At 40.1% G+C, this 24,337-nt stretch overlaps 1 long non-coding RNA gene across 3 annotated transcripts in view; it reads right to left on the reverse strand.

Moving 5' to 3' along the window:
* Positions 1 to 497: 497 nt before the first annotated feature.
* The window catches only part of LOC103876735, a 44,410-nt gene continuing 20,570 nt past the window's right edge, over positions 498 to 24,337 (reverse strand). For 2 of the 3 annotated variants that reach the window (XR_636094.4, XR_001894593.3), the window contains exons 2-4: positions 6,138 to 6,393; positions 3,377 to 3,702; positions 498 to 1,500 (exon numbers count right to left, since the gene is read on the reverse strand). This is a non-coding gene — a long non-coding RNA (uncharacterized LOC103876735). Of the gene's footprint in view, positions 1,501 to 3,376; positions 3,703 to 6,137; positions 6,662 to 24,337 lie in introns of those variants that run through there. The other variant, XR_002516520.1, reaches the window with a different exon arrangement.

The raw sequence follows: 24,337 nt of genomic DNA on the forward strand, positions 1-24,337 counted from the left end.
ACACAGAACCACTTTCAGAGAAGACTTTCGAAAGCTTCGACAACAACAGAAAACTAAACGAAAGCTAAACAAAATCTTCCCGGCTACTAAAACAGGCTTTGCTTCATCTTCAAGATGTTCTTTCACAGCCATGTCCTAGTTATGACAGTGTGGAAAGTCGGAATGACAACCACCAAACCAAACTGGTCTCTGTCTTCACCCTCTCACAGAAAAAAAAAAAAAAAAGCCCCATCTTGGAATGTGCTCTGAAGATTTTCTCATCTCACTGAAGCTAGGAAAGAATTCACCCCAGAGGCTAGAGCAACATGCTTGGCTAAGCTTCCCACAAAACCAAGGGCCGCTTGCCTGAAAGGTTTTCCTTTCATTGGAATCGCTTACGGATATGTCATCACTGACTCATATCTCATAAACACGATTTACAAAAAAAGCTTGTCAGCTGGGTTTTATTAAATTGTAAATTAAAAAAAAAAAAAAAAACCTGCATCCAGAATATCCAACAAGCTCAACACCCACAGATTCACTGGCTCATCTTCCAGCATCATGTGGTGGTTGATAAGTCTGAAGAACACACACACCTCATCAGCTCCCATCAAACTCTCTCTGCACCCACGGGAAAGCTCCACATTCACAGAATTCCTCCCACACAGGCCTGCACCCCATCAGCACAAGCAAAGATGAGGATTTACTCTGTGAGTCCAAAGAAAATAAATTGCTCCATTTATACATGACACATGAAAGAAAAAGTCATGCTTATGTCAAGCTAGAAATACACGTTTTAAAAGACAAAATTGTTACTTAAAAAAGGAAAAGTGCTTTGGCTCAGGAATGCCTGGTGAGTGCAGTAACTCAATTAAAATTCATTGTTCTGACTCTGGCAAGTATTCATTTGTTCACCAATATTTTAGAGAAGTCTATTCTCATTGGTTCTTTGAGTTCGTGGAAAGCTTCATGTCATGTTATTGGATTGTCTTGTATTTTAAATGATTACTAGATAGGCATCCTGGGAAGATGGAAAGACATTAAAAACCCTAAATCCTAGGCACGTCTTCTATCTACTTTACAAAATAGTGTCTACGAAATAATTCAACAGAAGCAAAGGGTATGGAATCCTTAGTAAAACCTGAAATAAGTGAAGAAAATTATGCCTTTCAGAATCTGGAAGGCATTTATATGCCTTTCCACATCAGTAGGCTGGATTTAAACTGCAATGATAGGAGATCTAAGATTTATAATGAGACCAGTTTAAGTTACTGTGTTGATGATGTATTTTATTAGAGTAGCACTACTGGGGACAAACATCTTCTAAAAATGGATAAAGGCAGCAACATGACAAGTTTGTTTTCAGCTCACATAAGCCTTAAGAATTGTTTTCTTCATTAGTGCATGACTTTCCTTGCAATTCTGATTCTGGGACCCAGTCTTCTGTCATACTGTGGCTCTGGTAACTTCAATATATGTTTTCCAAAACAAATTATCCAAGGCATCTGGGTGAATCTGAAACTAAAGACAAGAGCATAGGAAATGACATGTAATCAACTATCATGGACCACCATGGAAATAGCACTTACCACTTCTACACACATCTCATTGGCCAGGACTCGGTCATGTAACCTCACCTGACTTTAGGGAACACTGGAAATGTCTCCTAGTTGTATGCTCAGGAGAAAAAGAGGGTGGGTTTGGTAAACAGCAGGCTAGTTTTTGCTACTTAAGGAAAAGAAGAAATTCCCATTCTACCCTCTTTCCTCTTCCAGTGAGAAGGCATGACAAGGACCACAGCTGATCCGCATTCAGTGTGCAGCAGACATTTAGGAGAGACTTTCATCAGTGATTCCAGAGACGGTTTTATTTCAGTTCCTCTCCAGAGAGTTCTCTTAACAGGGAGTAAGTATCAAAAATGGAGCTTCTGATAATTGTACCATGGGCCTGGGCCTTGGCATTCTGAATAATAGTTACTAAGGCATTCTGCTCAACTGGATTTTTAAGATCAATTGTATCTGAGTTGCCACATCATGGAATGTCTTTCGATGATTTTTTTCACTGTCAAATCTATGTGTGTTTGATCATGTAGACGTCCATTCTTTTGTTTTTCCATTCCTTTCAAAAAGTAAATTGAGACAGCTTACGAAATAAAATTGGACAAGTAAATAATAGACCCCTGGACCTTGAAAATGGAATATTATTGGTAGTAAAATTAAATGAAGATGGGGGTGAGAGTATTACATTTAATGTATACATGCATGTCTTTAAAAGAGAGGGATGAAGTTGAGGGTTGTAAATAAGCTCATTTAATAGTGGCCAAAGCAAAGAATGCGACCTCAAACATAGGGCCTGTAATTCTCTTTCATGCTGCCCTGATGTGCTCTTTCCTGCCAGGGAATCCTACATTTCCCTAAATCTGTTAACAGCAAGAAGAGAATAGAGGGGAAAATTCTTGAAAAGAATACTTAATATGAGTGATGAAATCAAGTGCTAAATTTAAAAAGAAAGGAACGGGATGGGCAATTATTATAGCAAAAAGAGAAAAGGAAAAGTGAAAAACAGAGAAAGAAAACTGGCAATCTAACTCATTTTTGACTAGAAACAGGACACAAGAAGCAAACTGGTGGTGGCGTGTTGGAGGGGGGAGGTGGTGGTGTTTAAGCAAGGATGTCAGACTCCCCAGATTAAACTAGTGAAGAACAGGAAGGGAAAAGGAGAGGGAGAAGAGGCAAAATGCACAAAACTCCATAAAAGGGAGCTGAGTGTCCGTGTGTTTGAATAGATGGATATAAATAGAACATCACAGTATTCGGAATGTTTGTGGAACTCCTTATGATAACAATGAGCATCCTATTAAAAATAGGATGCTTACCTTCCAAATTCTATCAAAACGTAACAGGAAATAAATATTAACCAAAGTACCAAAAAGCATAGTAAAAATGGAATGAGTTATTGTATATATCTGCAATGAATGTCTTAGCACAAAATGGGAGTTCAACTAAAGAAAACAGAAATGGTTCAAAAATTTATGGTGTGTTTTCTGAATAAAATACTACATAGCTATTAAAGAGAACATCGTGGAAACACCATAGCAACAAATCTAATTGTTTATTATTTAGTAGCAATAAAAAAGGAAGGGTCAAGAGGATATGTATGCTGTCATTACAACTGTGTAAAACAACTGTGGACAACAAATTAAAAAATTGTGAAAAATATTATGTATTGAAGATCATGGAGATAGAATTTTTATTTAAATAGTCTAACTGGTATATTATTATTTCAACAAGAATAAATAGAGACAGAGAAACAAAAATAAATACTGTCCAATATCTCTTAGTGTTTGACTTAACAAGAGTGTCTGGACGTGTTGGGGGGACCAAGTTTGGAGCATTACCGTGGATTGAAATTGTGCTCTGCTAAGACTGGGATGAACATGCACAGAGACGCCCTGGGCAGCTCTGCTCATGCCTTTGTCACCCAGCCTGACCCTCCCTTGCTCAAGTTGCAGAGAGGTCCATGTGTGTTCAGTGGTCCCAGCAGGACCAGAAGCATCAAGGGCCTCCTTGGCCATCCTTGGCGTCTGTGGCCATTCCTTCAGCTTCTGCCTCAGCTTCTTCATATGCCAGTATCAAGGAGGGAGATAAATTATGTCCTCTGGGCTTCAGTTTCCTCCTGTGTCAACCCAACAGCTTGGGTGAGGATTGAGGGGAGTGCAGTACTCTGTAAAGGAGAAACTACCATTAGGTAGAGATGGGAGCTGCGTGCTTCTACCTTGCCACTGTCCTCTTTTTACTTCTCCTTCTCTCTATCTCTTGCTCTCTCTCTCTGTCTCTATCAGTCACACACACACACACACACACACACAAGCATTTATACATATTCATGCACTCCTTCTGCTCTATGTATCCTCAGCTCTGTCGTTAGTGAACACAGGTTGCTCCCTCTTGGCTCCAAGAAGGACGTGCTATTATTTTTGCTTGCCAAACTCATCCTTCAAGTTCCACTGACACCTCCTTCATTTTATCTGTCTACTAACCACTTGAAGTGAATGCTTTTTGTTGTTGCCATTTATAGGACAGAATAATTTTGCACTGTGATAAGATTATCCGTCTGGAATTTCAGAAATCCCCATATACCTGGAGAGACTGATTAAGGAGATCTCTGCAATAAAGTGCTGCCACAGGTTGGCCACCACGGGAAGCCCTCTCAATGTTTCAAAGCACTTTGAGCAATATTCATTTTATTATTTAAAATAAAATATTTTTTAAAATATTATTAAAATGTATTATTTATTATTAATGCCATCAAAACTCAAGGAGTCAAGTAGAATGGAATGTATTACTATAATCATTTAATAAATGAGGAATAGGAGGCCTAGATATATTGCAAAACACATGTAAGATTAATATCCAGTCAATGGCAGAACTGGGAATAGAATTCAGGACTGTCTGGGCCTCAGTCCTAAGCTCCCTGAAGTACACTTGTGTTTCCCTAATGCTGACTATTACGGCTCTATAAGGTAGGAGGTTGTGTCTATACTACTAGTTCTCAAACTGTAAGGTGTATCAGAGTCGCCAGCTGGTAGGCCCCATCTCAGACTCTCTGATGAGTTTATGGTTCTGCAGATTTGGGGTAGGCTTTGGTCATTTGCATTTCAAACAATTTTTCGAGGAAATGCTGATACCACTGATGACTTTGAGAACTACTCATCTCTATAAATCTTTGGAGTTGCTTAAAATAAACTATTGACCAGCCAATTCTACCAATTCCTTCTCCATAAATGACATTTGAAAAAAAATGTCACTATTCCCAATTGCAATGGTGCTATACTTTTCCTGGTCAAGTTTCCCAACTTACAAAATGCCTTCGGATATTGTGTTTAATGGAGTGTGTGGTGGGGAAGGAGTTGCCAAATGCACGGATCTTTGGCCCTCATTAATATTTAGAGTTTCCTGAACCTTAAGAAAAGCGGGGCTTAACAGCATGGTAGAGAGACGTGCTGAAACAAACAGAACCATTCAGGGCAACAGGAACGAGCTAACGTGTACGTTAAATGTTAACTCCCTTTAAAAATAAAATAACACAGAAAGTAATCTTCGCTGGGGAAATAGATCACACTAGATTAGGCAAATGTTGTTGTTTCAGGTGGCTAACCTTATTGCTCTAAACTCGAGCCTGGAGTTAAAAAACAAAACCATGAGCTGGAGGGTCAGTCTACAGTGCAGTAGTTTGAATCCAGTCCTATTAACAGTAACTTAATACTATGAGTTCGGGAAGTTTGGACTTTGGCCCTCTTGCTCAGGAGACCTTAAAAATAAAGATAGCTGCACAGTGAACATGAGCCACCCGCTTATTTTCCATTAGGTACCTGGTGAGAGATATTTATTTCGCCTGTTGTCTGCTGGATGATTTTTTCCAGGGTCAAAAGTACGATTGTGTACTGGGTACACAAGTGTGGAGTTAAGTATGGGGGGCCCTAGAACGGGAGCTTGAACAGATGCTCTTGGAACAGTTGTACATAATTCACTCCTCTTGGAATTTGGCTTCCCCAGTACAACCTCAGTCATGTGAAACATTAAGCCAGGGTGGATGGTTGTCAACTGCAGAGCTTATCCACTGCGCTGCTGAAAGGCCAGCAACGGGACGCTGTCACGGTGGACAGGTTGCTATGCTGAGAAAATTATGGCCACCACACACATTAAGCAAGAGATCTCAGCTCCGAAAAACCTGATAAAACCCTCAAGAGCGTGAACAGGGAATAGTTGTCTGGAGAGAGAGGAGAAAGGCACCACAATGATTCAGTTTGATGATCTAAACAAGGAACAGACCCACCACCACAGAACCTGGTCATAATTGTCTCTCTCACAGACATCAACATCTAGCCATGCTGCACACTGTTCATTTCCCAAGGGTTTTACCCTTGGACACTTTCATTAAAACACTGAATTATGTTGTGCTCCTCCTGCCCTTTGCATTCCATGAATAAGCCATGCCTCTGCTAGTTCCAGCCTGAAATTTATGGGGTACCTTCTATACACCAAGCATTAGATTAGTGAAATCCCACAATGTAAGGTCAATGTCAATACCTTTTTGAAAGACGTTATTCGAATCAATTTACAAATAAGAAAGACTAAATGATAGGTTTAGTAACTTACCCAAGGTGAAAGAGGTAGGAAGCATGAAAATCAGAATCAGAGTCGTAACTGGTTGCAAAATACCTTGGTTGATATTTTAGACATTGTTCTCTCTGCTTATGATGTTTTTCCAGTTGTCTGCCAAGGCAACATCATCTTTTTAGTCCTGGTTGCAGTCCAATGCTATCTCTTCCGTGTGGCTTTCCCGGAACCCTTCCTCTGACCAAGCACAGCTGCTTACGCTTCGTTCTTGCATCTTCACAGCCTTTGTGTGCACCTAGAGTATATATCACAATTATCTGCAATTATCTACATGTTTATCATCCAGATTTCATATACCATGCATGCTTAAGGACACTTCGCCTCATTTGTCTTTATGTATTAAATACCTGGTGCTCAATAAATATATGTTGAATTAAACTAAACTATACCTCTAATTAAAACACCTTTCAGAGTTGGCTTCTAGGTTGGGCACGGTGCCTCACACTTGTAATCCCAGCACTTTGGGAGACCGAGGAGGGCAGATCACTTGAGGTCAGGAGTTTGAGACCAGCGTGGCCAACGTAGTGAAACCCTGTCTCTATTAAAAGTATAAAAATTAGCTGAGTGTTGTGGTGGGCACCTATAATCCCAGCCACATCAGGAGGCTGAGGCAGGAGAATTGCTTGAAGCAGGGAAGCAGAAGTTGCAGTGAGCCGAGATTGTGCCACTGCACTCCAACCTAGGCGACAGAGTGAGACTCTGTCTCAAAAACAAAAAACAAATGAAAAACAGAGATGGCTTCTAATTATATTGCATAAGCAAAATTGCTCCTTAGGCTTAAGTCTAATTGCTTACTATCCACATAAGGCAGACCCAGAAGCAAATATCACATGGAACCCCTGTTGAGGACCTGTATCCCATTGTTTATGGCCCAAATGCAAAGCAAGAGGCCACAAATTAGGAAAGCTGAACAAGGATCAGTTTAAGTCCTGCTGGGCAGGAGTTGCCATTACAGAGACAACAGTTGGCATTGGTGATGCATGTGGAGATTCCAAGTGTTCTCACTGTGCACCCTGCAAGCCTTACGTTAGGATGCAGATTGTCATAGTTCTCTTTTAAAGAAGAGAAAAGTGAAGTTCAACGATGAATAAATTATCCAATGTCATGTAGCAAATACGGTACAAGAATATGATTTTGAGCCAGGTTTTTACACACCCTAACACTTTTGTATAAGCCAATTCTATCTTGAAGAATTGAGATCAAAGACAATAGGTATGTTTCTAAAAAAATGGAAACTAAAAGCAACGAGAACAAAAACAAAAACAAGACAGTGTGAATGCCTAGTGTACCCAGTGTTAGAAAGTGAGATTCAGCCAAGAATTGTGGAAACCCAGACATCCAGCTTCTTGTCTTGTCTCTCTGCCTGCTAGTAATGTAACATCGGCCAAAACAATTACTTTCTAGAAGCCTCCATTTTCTTTTCGAACCTCTATTAAATAAAAATAATCATCTGAGGCCTTCTTTCCTTAAAGAAATACACGATATATGGAGCTGATCCACCTTAAACCTCCTTGTAAACTGCAAAACACTCTAAAAGCCAGAGTGGCAGTTACAGGTGTTTTTACCTCTTGAAGAATGATGAAATGGGTTGGGACAGTCATGGTTCAATCATGTAATTATAAATAAAAAAATTCCTGCACACGAGACTTGCTAAGGGAAATACTTTTATTTCTTTGCAGAGTCTCTTTTGTACCTTTAAATTTTATCAAATATGCAAAGGGCATGATTAGTATTTACAGGCTCCGTCTAAATTTGAGATGAGAAGGAAGTTATGAACATATTGGATGAAATTCAGACTACAAGTTCTGGAGGAAAGAGAAGCAGTCTGTTGGCAAAGTGCGTGCCTTGTTGGAATGTGATGTGGGTGGCCCAGTGATCCTAGGCGCTGTTTGCCCTCACATCTGTAATCCTGAGCTGCCATTGCTCCTTCTTCCCATGTAGGAGAGATGTTCTGCTGATTTCTGGGATAGCCAGACCCATGTACACAACCTGTGGATTTCAGAAAACTGCGTACTCTGAGGTCAGGAAACATCCCTTTGCACACTTGGCCTCTGGACTTCCCTCCCGCTGGCTCCTGAGTTACCATCACAGAACTTTAGTCTCTTCAGATTAGAGGCCACAGACATCCATCAAAGATCGTTGTCTGTTTGTTGCTTAAACAGGGGAGATTGGCCAGAAATTTTGTTTTGAAATCATCCTGGAAACTGTAAGCAAGTTATCTCAGAATGTAAGAGGGCATGAAAAGAAAAGCCATTTATGAAGGTTTAATGACACATTGCACTTTTGAAAAGAGAGGAAGAAATTTATGATGACCCTAAATGTAGAGTGTGGAATAGACAAATAGCTAAACTAGAAAATAGAGAAGGAGGATTAACTTAGGAGAGGTACTGGGAGAATTTAAAGAATGCAGCAATTTTAGTTATGTTGGATTTGGGGACCTGTGGCACACACAGATATAAATGTCCATCAGGTGATTACATATAGACAGGTGTGGGGTTTTTATGCAGAAAGGTAGATTGGTAATTCTCTCTCTCTCACACACACACACACACACAGAGCAGATAATAACTTCTCAATGACAATTATTCATTCATCCACTAATTTGTCAATTAATAATTTCTTGGAGAATTCTCTTTTCCAGGCACAGTGCTGACTCCTAGGAATGTAGAAATTAATCAGACAGAGCCATCCCTGAACTGGCAGTGTAGTAGACATTAACAGTTACAACTCCAACTAACACAGATACACATGGGGCATCAGAGAGCACAGAAGAGATGTGATGTTGAATTACTGTGTTTGCCTGAGATGACATTTGAACTGAATATCAGAATGGGAAGAAATTCACTGGTGGATGTGGGTGGGAACAGTGTTGCAGGAAGAGGAACTGTCTGTGCAAAAGGATAAATTTTTTTAAAAGCCTCTATGTTCGGACTGGCTTGTTGCCCTAAATAAAAATATCAGCAGAAGGAAAAGCAGCTCTCTCTAGCGTGAGTGACAACTTCCTTGGAGCAGAAGTAGACAAGGATCATTCTCTGCCTGAGTGTGGACAGTCCCCAAGGACTGCAATCCCCCTGAGCTCTGTCTTGCTCTGGTCGTCTCTCTCTCCTCAGGCTCCCCCAACAACTGATGTGATTCCCATTAAATGCAACGTTGGAGAATCTCACATGTACTAAACGGTTATCCAGGTGACCAAAATACGCATTTGGGGAGCTTACACAGAGAGGAAGACAGAAAAGCAGAAGGCCTTCCCGTCCCAGGTGCCTTCTTGAAGCAGTGATGAAGTGCAGCTCTTTCTGGTTTGCAAATTCAGAATGTCTGTTAATCCTTAGCCTGGGGTTCTCTACCATGCCACAGTGGAAGGTTTGCTGAATCTGTGTTTAGTGTGTGGCAACACATGGCTCGGAATTTTAAAATATTTCAGTGCTGCAGTGATTGAGTAACCTAAAGTTGTTCCACATGGTTGATAAAAGTCTCATCAAGCAGAGAGATCTGGGCTTTTTCTCGTACTCTAGATTCTTGTGCTCTGCAGATTGCTTTTTCTGCTATAGCGCGCAATCAGCAACTTCAGAGTGTATCATCCATCCAAGGGAGGGAACACAGTATCTGATTTCACTCAGATCAAGTCCAGCAACTTGCCTTTTAAAACAAGAGATGGGCAGCTATTTTGAAACTTAAGTCTTCTTTTCAAACATCTTCATAAAAAGGAAACCAAGAAACTTTTCTTTCTCATGTTCATCGAAGTATTAGTTACAATAGTCAAGCTATGGAAACAACCTACGTGTCTGTTGACATCACGAATCTTACTTACTCAGGGTTCTGAGAGGATCTGGCAATTATACCCAGATTTCATTTTAATTTAAAGAAAATGAATAGAAACAGTTGCAAACGCCACTTGCTGTTATTGTTTTAAGTGTACGTTTACAAAACACTGTCTATTAAATAGACATAATTTGCCTTTATAAGAAAGATAATAAATAAATTAATGGACAGGAAACATACAAACTTGATCACAATATTGGAGTAAAGAGATCACTCTGCTTTTTGAAAGGGTTTCTTTTTTGTCACAATCTGCTTATTCTCATATGCGAAAGTGTCACTGTTGTATAAATAGGTCCTTGGTTATGAAGAAAAGAGGCCATCTCAGATTACCCACAGAATGAATCTTAGATTGCCCACAGAATGAAGAGTTGGAGGGAAACTCAGTGACCTGTCCCTCTTTTACAGATCCTATGCAGCGGTGCAATGAAAAGAAAATGAAACTGAAAAGCAGAATCTATCACTGAACAATTGGGGTGATTTTATTTCAACACATCTGGAATAGGTATTTAAAAGGGTCAAGAAAAAATATAGTTGAAGAGATGAAAGTGGGGCAAAGGCAATGATTACTAAAGGTTGTAGATGGTGGTATAAATGACATAAATTTTGAAATTAAGCCATGTTGGATTTGACTTTCAACTCTGCCATTGATTAGCTATTTAACACTGGCAAGGTTTATTTTTTGTTTTCTTGATTCCTTGCAGCACAATTTCCCCAGTTGGAACTTGTGGGATTTTTTATAAGCATTAAATGAGTGACTATATGCAATCAGTATGATGATTAGCTGATAGTTGGCACTTTGGAGTTGGAGAAACCAATAGCTAACCATCTCTTTGTCAAGGTTCAGAACTCACAGAGAGATAGTCATATGACCCAGAGAGATGAAATTCAAAATATAGTGAGAAAGGCCAAGTTAAAAGATATGACTTAGTTTTGTGGCCACAGTCTGCTTTCCATACTGATTCCTGGAATTAGACAGACACACTCACCTGGTCACAGTCAGTACTGGCCTCCTTGAGCAAGAACACAGCATATCTCTAAAAGTCTATCCTCTCTGCAGGCAGGCAGACCCAAAAAGAAAGGAAAGAAGAGGTGGGGCTCTTCACTCTGCCTAGAATCACCTGTAAGATGCCTCCTGTGAGATGCCTGCTGGTGCTGGGCGCTATGGGGGAGAGAGTAGGGCCAGTAGAGGAGGAAATAGTGGGACTTCATCCCTACCTTAGGAGATTTTACACCTGGAAAGGGGAGCATCTGCTGTGAGAATCCAGTGAATAATTAATATGGAAGATGCTATTACATTTTAACAAGGTACTATCAAATGCTCCATAATATATAGACTAGAATTGTTAAATAAAAGTTAATCTTGTATGCAAGAAGACCTTCTGACTTAACTTTCCCAAACCCCAGAAGCAGGGAAGATGGGAAGGTGTTGACACGACTGTGTGTCCCCTCCCTTCTTCAGAGCAGCCTTTCTTTTCTCTCCAACTTGCACTTATACATTGCCTATTGCTTGCACATAATATGTTTTAGGTTTTTCTTATTGCAAAGGGTATAAGTTGAAGATTTTTTTAAAAAAATATCAGGTAAAAAGGAAAGATTTTGAAAATTTGCCTTGGACTCGAATTGTGCTTTAATTTACTTTGACAATAACCCTTTCTTCTTATACTGTCTCCATGTGAAACTATTCAGCAACTTCCCTCTCAGAGTTTAACCAATTGATAGCTAATTTTTTATGTCACCAAGGATGCTAACATTTTAATATATTGAAAAAATATCACATTGAGAAAACTATTTTAAGACGCAGTGGTACATGGTTTCAATAAGGTGGTGGTTGGTGATAGGTAGCAATAGATAGATAGAGAGAACTATTTTAAGATGCATTGGTACATGGTTTCAATGAGGTGGTGGTTGGTGATAGGTAGCAATAGATAGATAGAACTATTTTAAGATGCATTGGTACATAGTTTCAAGAAGGTGGTGGTGGTAATAGGTAGCAATAGATAGCAAGATTAGTATTTTTGGTTGGAAAATCCTAATGCACTTAACCAAAAGATGGTCTTACTTTCCCTTTCCCTGAGTCTTGGTCAGTCCAGTAAGCAAAATAATGGAAAAAAAAATGCTTGCTACTATTTTAACTATTGCTCTTAAAATGTACAGTTGTGTAAACAAAGCAAAAAATTACAGAGAGGAGATACGGTGAAAATAAGAATAGGGTTATTTTTAGCTAATGTGCGGATATTAAAGACAATAGAATGCAACTTTGTGTGTGTGTGTTTTTCAGAATATCAGGTCAAACTGCCCAATTGGGAGACCAATCTTATGGATGAACATGCTGCCATAGCTCAATACCATGTCTTTAACACATGCTCGCTAAGCACATAGAGCCAGTTTGAGACTACTGCTCTCCTATACTGTAACAAGGATGAGAATTTTTGAGTGATTGTTCATAGATTCATCCTTCCATTTCTGGAGACTTATCGTTGTGCTATAATTGTGCATGTGAAAGTATTTTGGTTAGGATTATAGTAATAAAAAATAACTTCAAGCAAAAGTAAAACAAGTTAATATTTTATAGATTCTGAGTATAAGATAATCTTAGAGTTGATCAGCTTCACCATGATCATGAGCATGAGGCACGCACCGTGTGTGCTGACATGATGTGACAACCAGTGGCAAAGCCTCTGTCTTAGCAACAACACACCTAAGTTTGATTTCTGTCTCCATCAATGACTGCGATGACTTTGGCAAGTTACTTTACTTTTCTGCTATTCAGTTTTTTTCGTCTATCAAATGGCAGCAATAAAACCTAAGGAAAAAACATGAAATACTGACTGGGGGCTATAGCAATGGATGAGAATTGCTGAGAACAGCACCTATTTACAGCAGAACAAACAACAAATGTCCATTTCTTCCATTTATACAGACACAATATAGATGTGAAGAAATGCACACTTGTGAGTGTGTGTGTGTATAGATTTCTCTAAAAGAAAAATAAACAAAAACTTTTCTAACTGAAAGACCAAATCACAGCTGAATGGCAGTGTTCAAAAATCTCTGATTCATCAGTTAGCTTTGAATATTATTTTCTCAAGGAACAAAGCCCATTGTGGAATATGATTAATACTCAAGCGAAAAGCACTGAAAAAGAGAAAATGAGAAGATGGAGAAGCTCATGGTTTTATCTAAGGCACCAGGTTTACTTTATGTTCAAAACAAAAAAAAAAAAGTGAAAAGCCCATAAAATATGCAACCAATATCTCTTGAAAGCACATGAGGTTTTGAAAGAAGACATGTTAATTCATTCTCTAGCTTCATAGAATCCTCTATCTAAGGTAATAAAACTCAGCACATTTTTAGAAGAGAAGGGGGAAAAAAACCCTCTCAGTATTATAGGTGTATGTATAATTCCTTAAAACCTGCCAGTACCTTGTCACTGCGGAAATGGAAAAAAAAAAAAAAAAAAAGCCACCACTAGCAATAAGAAGTGTGCTAATGTAAAAGTGTGTTGCTTGGCAACAGATTAACTTATTTAAACTTTCATCACTGCTTTGAAGAAGATGCTCTAAAGAGAAAGACAAAGACCACAGTAAAATGCTTGGGATCCGTGATTTCAGGAGGCCTCCAAAGGACAAGACACTCCTGCCTGGAGCTAAAACCAGGCGTTTGCAAACTATGTTTCCAGAGAGCCTCGGTCAGCAGGATTCCCACTAGATTCAGCCAATAGGAGGCACTGGCTGAAGATTACAAGGCTGGGGAAAGAAGTTGGGGGTTTGTGCCTCTGATTGTGTAGAAGTTACTGGGTACAGCTGACAGTGAACATAGGGAATGGCAGGCTCCAGTAACCCCAGGGGAAGTAGCACCTGCTTAGCAGTTCCAGCTCTGGCCCAAGCAATGCCCCTTTAGTAGAGTCAGGATCCAGGATGGGATGTGGTAGCGTCTCCAACAGCCCAGGGCAGGAGTAGACTGTAGCTGCCAGCGCTAGGGTGTTAGCCTAAGCTGGTGGGTGGATCTGACCTTTCTTCCTTTCTGTTCCTCCACTTCTTTATTTTCTCTTCTATATATTTTTTTTTCTGGCTTTATACCACCTTGTCTGTATTAAATTCCCTCCATGAAACACCTAAAGTGGTTTCTGTCTGGACACAGACTGATAGAATTTTAGAGTTTTCCTCAATAGACTCAGATTATGGAGCAATGTGATATGGGCGGCAAGGGAAATCAGTATTATGTACCGAGCTAGGAAAGTAATTGTGATGAGCTTTTAAAACCTCTCTATAGATACAGAAAGATATAGTTATTGAGATGATATAGATATATAGATGATCTAGATACATAAATGTAGATATAGATAGGTTATGTAAATGATATAAATATAGATACAGATGCAGACATACACATCCTTTTGATCCTGTTTCTCTGGAAAACACTGCCTAACACAGGCATGGAGGGGGTGATGACCAGAAAGTGAGGCTGTGAGTTGGTGGCCAAGATCAGATAATGAAGATCTCCTGGTATCAGCTGAAGGCCTTGGGACTTTATCCTGAGGTTCATCAGAACCACTGATAGTCTTCAGGAAGAGGAGCAAAATGGTCATATTTATTTTCTGGGAAGCCACCTGCTTGTAGGCATGTAAGGGATGAATCTCCAGAGAAACTAGATTTAGGAGAGCATGACTTTCAAGAAAACAATTCCTCAGAGCATTCAACTGAACCTCTGCCCATCAGTGAGGCATGTCTCCAACTTTCCAGCCATTCAGCCCTTCTAATACTTACAGTCCAATTCATTCTTCCCTGCTGACAACTTATTTTACAATGTGCTTGGGCCACCCCTAAGGCAGAGTTTCTTTTTCCCTTTGCTTTTTATCGAATTACAATGACGAAGAACTATAGGAGAGGGTTTAGCTATATTCTAGTGGACTGATTCAGGCTCAAAGTTGTTATTATTGACACAGATCATTTCAATGACCACAGCTCACAAGTCAACAGTTTGGGTGCCAAAAAATACATGGAAACAGAGGTGACTTCTATATCCAGGCCCTGACAGACTTCATGGTCACAAGAGAGCTATTTTCATTTTTTTAAAAACAAAACAAAACAAAACAAAACTGTGCCCCAGGTTGTGGACTGGGGATTAGCATGTGCTCTTTGTTATCCCACTCGGTGCTTTTCAGAGCGATGTAAATTAGTCGTCCACCCTGCAAAGGCTCCAGACATGGAGCCAGGAGTGTGTTTTCCCTGAGTTTAAGGAAACTTCAGCTCCAGAACCCGCCATGTGCATGGGCTCCTTCCAAGGCTCTCAGAAAGTCCCTGACCGTGTGTCTTGATGATCATATGGTTTTGTAAAATTTGCAAAAGTAAGATATTTTAATTGTAGTCAATTAAGACTGTTGTCTTTTTCCATTTCACTTCATCTCTGTCCAACTTCTCCTCGTGTTGAGTTGTGGTGCAGAGGTGGGCGGCATTTTGAGGATCTAACTGAGAAGAACCTCAGTTAGGGTTAGTTTGGGTTTATTGAAATGAATTCCTATGTCTCCTAGTCACTTCCAGAACAATTAAGCTATTACTAACCATCCTGGTGTAGAAATGTCTTCTAGAATATTCCTACCACCCACTGTGTTGACTCACCCAGTGCCATGACAAAAAAGAGCAGGGCTGGAGGTTGATACACAATATAAGCTTGCCCCAAGGCTGCAGAAATGTCTGGGGAGCAGAAGAGAAACAGGTTCTGAAATGTGAAGGCTCATGAAGCTAATCTGTGGAAAATGCTTTCAATCATCAAACACATAAAACTGCAAGCAGATAATTTGAAACAAAAGTTCTATCTGTCTCAGAATATGCTTAATCATACATCATATACAATTAAAACACCCCACATTGTTTTCTTTTAAGAAGGGAATTAGATAAAATAGAATTATGAAAGTGACTATTTAAATTTCCTACTGATTTGACTGGAAATACTGACATCGTCAAAATAGCAAACTCATAATGTGCCATTGCAACAAAGGCTTCTTAAAAAGCTGGTTAATGAAGTTTGTCTAATCAAAGATTTTAAGAATGGTTGCTGCACAAGAAAATGTGAAGTGACTTGAAATCTTATATCTTTGAAATAAATGTGATATGTTTTTTTTCCAAATTTCACAACAGTAAACGTTTTCATGGCCTTACTGATAGGGAGTTTGAAAGTAACAGAAGTTTTTCTGAATTGTTAATAAGTTAAAGAAATCAACCGACTATGCAAAAGGAAAGACCCTGAGTTCTCTTTCCCTTTTCTTAATAAAAAATATTATAAAATTATTGTCATTTGAAGAAATTATCAAAGATTATAACAGTTGCCATGGCATTTTGCTAATAAGGTCTAAGTGATTCCTAGCCCCTCTTCATCTGTGAGTTCCACAAAAATGTAATCTTCAATCTAAAGGCCTAGAAGATATTGGTGCTCAGGAAATATTGGCTGAATAAAGAAAGAAATGCTTTATGAGCACAGCATTTAAAAAAATTCCATATATCTATATATACTTTGGGAATATATATACAATTAGGAAAATATTATTTATTCATATTAGTAATAGTCAACATTTATTGAACAAATACTGTAACAGGTATCGGCTTAAGCACCTATGTATACTGTTTTTCAAAATATATACACCCATTAAGGTAGTTATAGAAATCCACTTAACTCACTCAGAGAGGAGAGTGGAGGAGATTCCAGTGGAAATGTTTTTGTCATAGGTAATTCAGGCAACTGTTGGACATTTTCCTAAGGTTAACAAAATACATGACCACAATGTATTGAATTGTGTTTATTTTTCTACAAAAATGTCATTCCACGTTTGAGGAAGGGAAAATGGTGGAAGGAGCACAGCTTTGGAGCCATAAAGCTGTGACTCTCACTTCATGCTCCATTATTTACCAGGTGAGGGATCTGAAAATGTTGCAAAGCCTGCCTCACTGTTCCTTGATTAGACAGTAAAAATATCAGTGAGAGACTCTCAAGGAGAAAGGAAGTTCACTTTTCAAAAAATGTTGGTGCCATTTCATCAACATACAAACATATATAGAAAGAATGGGAAAAAGTTGTTTTACCCAGAACTTCCTCTGCAATGCCAGATGTTGATGGCCAAAACCACTATGCCATTCACTGGTCATCTATCCAAGTCTTTTTCAGAAGAAAGGCAAGCTCAGAGAGCTCAGGAACTGCTCCTTACACACCTGCAGGGAAGGTCCTAAAGGTGCTGGTAAATCCTACATAATCACATCCCACGTGGTGCCACCTCCCCAGCCCTTCCCTCACACCTAGAACCCTGGGCTGCAACCACAGGAGTTCACTCACTCTTGCTCCAATGTGCCTTTTCTATGTCTCCCTGCAGCTTCACATGTTACTTCCTTTGCTGGGACCCTTTTCCTCTCTTCTTCACCCATAGTCACCTATCCTTCAAGGCCCAGCTTAACTACCCCTCCCACTGTGAAATCTGCTCAAATGCCACCAGTCAAAAGAAGTCACTTGCCCTGTATAGCCCTCCTTGGCTTATTCTTTGGACATTTTTCTACAGGTGTCTCCATCTTTGAACTATGAACTCTAGGAAGCTTTTTCTTTTGGAGGGGGAGGTTAAGAGTCATGATATCTTTGAAGAAAAATGCAAAACTATGTCAAGTCTGCTCATAAAAATTGAAAACAAATGTCTTTTGGAAAAAAAGGTGGAAGAAATAGTGACTTCTGAAGTCAGAAAGAGGAGTACTAAGAAAAGACCTTTGGTGACTGAATAAAAGCGGAACTAACAAAAAGGAAGAGACAAGAAAGACTGATTTGTCTTTGGTACTAAAAACCACAGTTACTAGGTTGGTGCAAAAATAATTGCTGTTTCAGATCATGATTTTTAAATCATTATAACTAGGCTCAAACACATCTTTATTAATCAAAATGGGAACCATTACAATCAACAACTTTTTACCAATAAGAAATTTGTTTATTCCTGTAGTGTAAAAATCCATGCTTTGGGATTCAGCGAACTCTTGGAAAGCATTTTCTGCATCCTGCTGGTTGTGGAAGCATTTTCCTGGCAAAAAGTCGTCAAGATGCTTGAAGAAGTGATAGTTGATTGATGAGAGGTCAGTTGAATATAGTGGATGAAGTAGAGCCTCATAGCCCAATTTGTTCAACTTTTGAAGAGTTGGTTGTGCGATGTGTGGTCCGGCGTTTTCATGGAGAAGAATTGAGCCCATTCTGTTGACCAATGCTGGCTGCAGGCATTGCGGTTTTCGGTGCATCTCATTGATTTGCTGAGCATACTTCTCAGATGCAATGGTTTCACCGGGATTCAGAAAGCTGTAGAGGATCAGACTGGCAGCAGACCACCAAATAGTGACCATGACTTTTTTTGGTACAAGTTTGGCTTTGGGAAGTGCTTTGGAGCTTCTCTGTCTAACCACTGAGCTGGTCATTGCTAGTTGTCGTATAAAATCCACTTTTTGTCGCATGTCACAATCTGATTGAGAAACGGTTTGTTGTTGTACAGAATAAGAAAAGACAACAGTTCAAAATGACGATTTTAAAAATTTTCACTCAGCTCGTGAGGCACCCACATGTCAAGCTTTTTCACCTTTCCAATTTGCTTCTAATGCTGAACAATCGCAGAATGGTTGAGGTTGAGTTCTTCAGCAACTTCTCATGTAGTTGTAAGAGGATCAGCTTTGATGATTGCTCTCAATTGGCTGTTGTCAGTTGGTGATGACCGGCCACTACACTCCTCATCTTCAAGGCTCTCATTTCCTTTGCAAAACTTCTTGAACCACCACTGCACTGTATGTTCATTAGCAGATCCTGGGTCAAATGTCTTTACAACCCATTTTGAACCCAAATAAGAAAATCTCTTGAATTTGCTTTTTGTCTAACATAATTTCATAATCTAAAATGAATATAAAATAAACAGCAAGTTGCACATTCCTGGTGTCTCTTCCTCTTTTAATAAGGATACAGGTTTCATCAGATTAGCATCCCACTCTTTTGACAGCATTTAAACTTAATTAAATTGGTAGAGGATGAGAAATTATGCTATTCAGGCGATGGGTACCCTAAAAGTCCTGACTTGACCACTATGTAATCTATATAGGCAAAGAAATTACACTTATATCCGGTAAACTTACATGAATAAAAAATGAAATAAGCTTAATTATCTCCTTAAAGACCTTACCTTTAAATACAGTCACATTGGTTTAGGACTACTTCCACACGTGAATTTTAGGGGGACAGAACTCAGTCCATAACCACAGAGGACCACTGAAATTGGAAGAGGTGTGCCACTCATTCCGGCTGCTGCACTGCGGCAGCTCCCAAGCAGTGGCACTGACAAGCTATGTCACCAGGCAGAGGCTGACAGAAAACAGCAACCCAGGGGACTAAAGGCCACATCTATAGCAGCTTAGAAGCTGCCTCAGCCTCATGCTGTGGCTCCTGCGCAGGTTAAACAGTCTTGGGCAAGGCTAAGAAGCCAGGGACACAGTAGGGGTTGCTGAGTAAGAGTCAGGAGTTTGTTTTCCTAACACCAGGGCAACTCAGAGACATCATTATCACATTCGTGTCTCTGGTTCCTAGGAGACATGGGGGCACAGGGTAAGTGTTCAGTTATTCGCCAGTATATTGAGAATACAGGGAGCTCCCCATCACTGACCGTATCTGTCCAAGGGGCTATGCAAAGTGGTTGTGCATTGAATGCGACCTTGAAAATTTTGTCCTGGTCTAAGAGTCTGACTCTTTGTTTACATAATAAAGTGGCTCATAAAAATTCCCCATCTCTTTCTACATCTGAGTAGATTTTCTTAGTGTACACTGTAATCTTGTGAGCAATGTTTGTATTTTGCATATGCGTTTGCCCCATTTTGGGGTGGCATTTTAAGGGGAGGATGACTTATAATGTTCCTTCATTAGAAACATTGTAAAGCAAGATAGGCTTTTATGGCTCTATGTCCTTTTGATGCACGTACGTAGGCAGCGCTAGTAGTATCTCATCAGAAGCCCTCTCTTTTCAACTGGGTCCACAGGTTGAACTCTTACCTAGGAGTGAAGCCCCAGGACTGCTCATTGCCCTGTCTGGAAGTGGTGTCAGGGGAACTATGGCCCACCGGCCCCAGATCTTTCTAAGGGGCACACTGAATTACATTGTTCACCTCAAGAGTTAAACTAGACAAAGTGGGCCCGAACATAATAAGACAGCCCATTAGGAACATTTTCTGTGCTTACATCTTACTGACTTTTATCATAAATTAGAGATTTTGAAGAGAATGAGTCATAGAAAAAAAAAAAATAATAACCTGGTTCGGCAATCAGCATATTATATCTCCCCAATGACTCATAACATCAGACTCAAGTCAGGACAAACAGAGTTCCTGTCAGAAAGAAGTGCAGTTAAAAATAAAAGCAAAAATAGGAAGGGGTGGGCGGGCGGTGGGGGGGAACAAAACCTTTTAAACTGTGCCTAGAACTCTCCCCAGCTTGGATTCCCTAATGAGGGATTTGAGGTGCAAAGAGTCTGAAAAGCCTGAGTCAGACAGCAGGAGGAAGCAGCTCCCAGGGCGCGAAGACAAATGGATTTCTTCATAAAATCCTCCAGGAAAAGAAAAGCAGCAGAAACCATGAAGTATGGATTATTCGTTAAATACGAAAGGGGCCTGCAAGAGGGCTTCTCCTAATGAAATCGTGGCACAATTTAATGAAGAAATACAGGTTTCAGAGTTAAACCAAGTTGCATCTTAATTGTGGTTCCACCAAAACTGGCTGTGCAGGCTTGGAAGGATCCTTGGTTTTCACATCTGTTGGATGAGGATAACAAGCCACAGCACAGAGCTGTTGTGAAGATTAACCGATGCTAAGTATGTAAAGCACTTAGCATGGTGTATACATTTACAGGAAAAAAGATTGACACTAAATAATAATTTGTCTTAAAACTATAGATGATAGATGAAAATACATCCGGACAGTGGTTGCTGAAGCTTTAATTGATAGACTCAGATAAGTATATAAGTATGTCACAGAATGCAGCTTCATACAAGGGTGGAGTGGCCGATAGCAGTGGCTTTCAAGCCTGTAATCCCAGCACTTTAGGAGGCAGGCAGAGGATGCAAGGTCAGAATTAGAGCTGCATCCTAGCTAACCAGTGAAACCCGTCTCTACTAAAAAAATACAAAAACAGCAGGCGTGGTAGCAGGCATCTATAATCACGGGGAGGCTGGGAGAGGAAGCCGTGAACCAGGCGGAGCTTGCAGTGAGCTGAATCCCAGCCACTACACTCCGCCTAAGTAACAAAGCAAAACTCCGTCTCAAAAAAGAGTGGATTTAGGCCCAGCTGACTAAGGCCATGGTACCCTTGAACATTTTATTACAGCAGAAGAGGTTAAGCACCCTTGGCTGGTCCAATAGTTCCCCTGTTCTACATGAGTTCCTCTTCTTCGGTTTCTCCCCAACCAGCCTAGCCAGTGCTTTTAGTGTACATTTGAAAGCCCAAAATTAAGTTTGCAGTTAGACAACTTTGGATTAAGCCTTGATTCTTCCAGTTACTACCTATGTGACATGGGCGAGATGCTTCACCTTTCTGAGCCTTAGTATCTCACGTGTGAAATGAAGTAGGTAACTACTACCTTTAACAGACGCTATGGAATTTTGAATGAAGAACTTGAAATGTCTAGCATAGTTTGTGAGCACAAAAGTAATTGACAGACTATTTTCATTCCTCTCTCCTAACTAATATATGCATTTGGTTAGTTACAAACAAGACAATCAATAGCAGAAACGATCTACCCACCATTTACAGGAGAATATTTGGAAAAAAGTTAGTTCAATTTATAAGTGTTTATAGAAAAGAAGGAGCTAAGTGAATGTCCCACTCCTCAGGCCAATATCTCTTCGTCTTTGTAATCTTTGTTCTCTCATTTCCAGAGATAAGTGGGGTTGCATGTTCCCTGATAAGTGGGGTTGCATGTGGTCCTGTCAGTCACCTGTCCCAGTACACTGTTGTGAAAGGTTGTAGGGTTTGGAGACAGATTTACATGGTTTTGTATCCTAGTTTCCTGCCTTAAAGCTGTATGAAGTTAATTAAATCATGGAAGCCTCCATTTCCTCACCTACGATGCAGAGAGCTACCTCACAGGCTTGCTATGAAGATTAAACCGCACGACGGAAGAGCCTGAACTATGAGTCAACAAAGGGTAGCTGCTGTGTGGCTGTCCCAGGTCATCCACCATTCTGCTTGTGTTTCTTGCTTCAGGACCCAGGACTTTGCTGTTTGCACTTCCTTTGAGAGCAGACACCTCTCATGATCTCCTTCGAGTTTTTAATCCTTGTAAATATCTGCAGTGTGGAATCAGTCTGCAGCTAATGCTCCTCCAGGTTGCTCATGAAGTCACATGCAAGGATCATTGGCAATGATGAAGAACTGCAGAACTAACACACCAGAGGGAGTGGCAAAGCTTTCTAAACTACAAGGTCTTTACAGCTGTGATCCTTGTTCTGGAGTTTCTAACTCCCCCCTGAGAGAGTCTCAAGCTCATCCTTATTTTTCAGGATGTAGCTTACTGTATCCTCTTTATCCTCACTCTGCATCTGCTTACATTGTTACTGGAAAGAGGTCTGGATCCAGTCCCCAAGAGAGGGTTCTTTGATCTCATGCAAGAAAGAATTCAGGGCAAGTCCACAGAGTGAAGTGAAAGCAAGTTTAAGAAAGTAAAGGAATAAAAGAATGGGCTACACTGTAGACACAGCAGCCCTGAGAGCTGTTGGTTGCCTGTTTTTATGGTTATTTCTTGATGATATGCTAAACAAAGGGTGGATTATTCATGCCTCCCCTTTTTGGACCAGATAGGGTACCTTCATGACATTGCCATGGCATTTGTAAACTGTCATGGCGCTGGTGAGAGTGTAGCAGTGAGGACGACACTCTCATGGCCATTTTGGTTTTGTTGGGTTTTAGCCAGTTTCTTTACTGCAACCTGTTTTATCAGCAAGGCCTTTGTGACCTGTGTCTTGTGCCAGTCTCCTATCTCACCCTGTGACTTATAATGCCTAATAGGGAATGCAGCCAGTAGGTTTTAGCCTTATTTTACCCACCCCCTACTCAAGATGGAGTCACTCTTGTTCTAACCCCTGACAACATCACAGTGTTTCACACCTAGAAACGTTGAATGCTTGAAATAATAGCACTCAGTGTGGTAGATTGTAGTCTCCATAATAATAATTCTGGTACCACATGGTCTTCCAGAATTTTGTGATCAAGAAGCAGAGCAGATTTACCCACACCATGAGTCTTGACAGGTCTTAATGGCTGGTCCAAGAAAGAGGCGTGGCAGAAGGGACACAGGTGGCTTCTAAAGCTGGATTAGAAAAGGTACTACAGTTTTAGCCTCCTCTAACTCCCTCTCTTTTTCTCTCTATTTCTCTGTGTTTGTCTCTCTTGTAGGAGCCCTCATATACCACATAAGAATTCCAGCAACCCTGCAGCTATCCTGAAGCTGCCATGCTGGAAAGGCCAACTGGGAGACCACATAGAGACTGAGAGAGACTTCCAAGGACTCCAGCTAATCCAGGACCCCAGCAGTTTGAATCTCCCAGCAATGCCACCATACAGGAGAGGGAGCAAATACTCAGAAGATTCAAGCACCAGCTGCATGGGTTGATACCTACATGAAAGGCATTGCATAAGAGTCCAGCCAACTCCCAGAAATGTGAGAAATAGTAATGAAATGAATACTGTTGTTTAAGACCCCTGCGGAATAGGGCAACTTGTTATTCAGCAATAGGTCACTGGAAAACCTTCTGATACCTGTAAGTGAAGTGTTGCTCTAACAGAATCTAAGACATGAGGCAGTGGCTTTGGGACTAAGTAACTAAGGGACTTTGGGATTAAGCGATGATGCAAACATTGAAAAAACTTTAGAAAAACAGTGGGAGCTTAATGAACCCCAAAGAGATCATCAGGAAAGACTTAAAAGGAAGTGAGAGTAAGGCAATTAGGAGTTGGAAGAAAGGAGACTTTCTTAAAGAGTGGTAGACAGTTTAACGTCACTAAATCCAGCTGTAAGGTGGAAAATAGGCAATCTACCTCATGCTTTGGATGATCCAGTCAAGATTTCTAGGTGGAATGTTGGTAGTGCTGTGTGGCTTCTTCTTATTAAACATAGTAAAATGTGAAAGGAGATAGAAAATCTAAATAAAGAACTGTTAAATATAAGAGAGCTAGGACCTGCCAGGTTTTGAAATAAAACTTTTTCTCATGCCCAGCCCCACCAGTGGCCAAACAATGCTGAAATTCAGAAATGACTTCTGGAAAGAAGACAAATTTATAATTTTAGAAAAATATGATGTAAGGGAGAAGCTAAGGGTAT

The sequence above is a fragment of the Papio anubis genome, chromosome 14 (genome assembly GCF_008728515.1).
Source record: "Papio anubis isolate 15944 chromosome 14, Panubis1.0, whole genome shotgun sequence".
NCBI lineage: Eukaryota > Metazoa > Chordata > Mammalia > Primates > Cercopithecidae > Papio > Papio anubis.